This window comes from Phalaenopsis equestris, unplaced genomic scaffold, assembly GCF_001263595.1.
Source record: "Phalaenopsis equestris unplaced genomic scaffold, ASM126359v1 Scaffold000263, whole genome shotgun sequence".
Classification (NCBI taxonomy): domain Eukaryota; kingdom Viridiplantae; phylum Streptophyta; class Magnoliopsida; order Asparagales; family Orchidaceae; genus Phalaenopsis; species Phalaenopsis equestris.
The window spans coordinates 491124-491602 of record NW_018164705.1 but is presented as its reverse complement, the minus strand read 5'-3'; positions in this window follow the sequence as shown (position 1 = coordinate 491602).

Sequence of the window (479 nt, the reverse complement as noted above, 5' to 3'; positions counted from 1 at the left end):
GTTCCCCTGCCGTAGTTTCTTAGAACGAGCAAAGCGTACAGCCGAAATTTTTTGGGGACATCGGAGGGGTTAACAGAGGAGCGAGGTAAGAGTAGCAGTGTTACACATTTTAATGCATTGAAAACGCCCGCACCAAAAAGCCTCTACTTTGAGCCCCATCATAAGAATGCCAGGGACTAGTAGGCTACTTTATAGCCACCGAGTAACAATAAATAGAATCGTTACACACACACACACACACACAGATATATATATAAGGGGTAAATAATAATAATAATAATAATAATAATAATAATAATAATAATAATTTGAGTATTTAAATTTGAGCTAAAATAATCTCAATAAAAGATTATTATAGCTCAATTTTATAATAATCGATAACTATTTTGACACTTCTAAGAATCCTGATTTGAAAATGATATTTACTCTATATATATATATATATATAAAGCAATTTAAAATTAAAAAGATATTGGAAT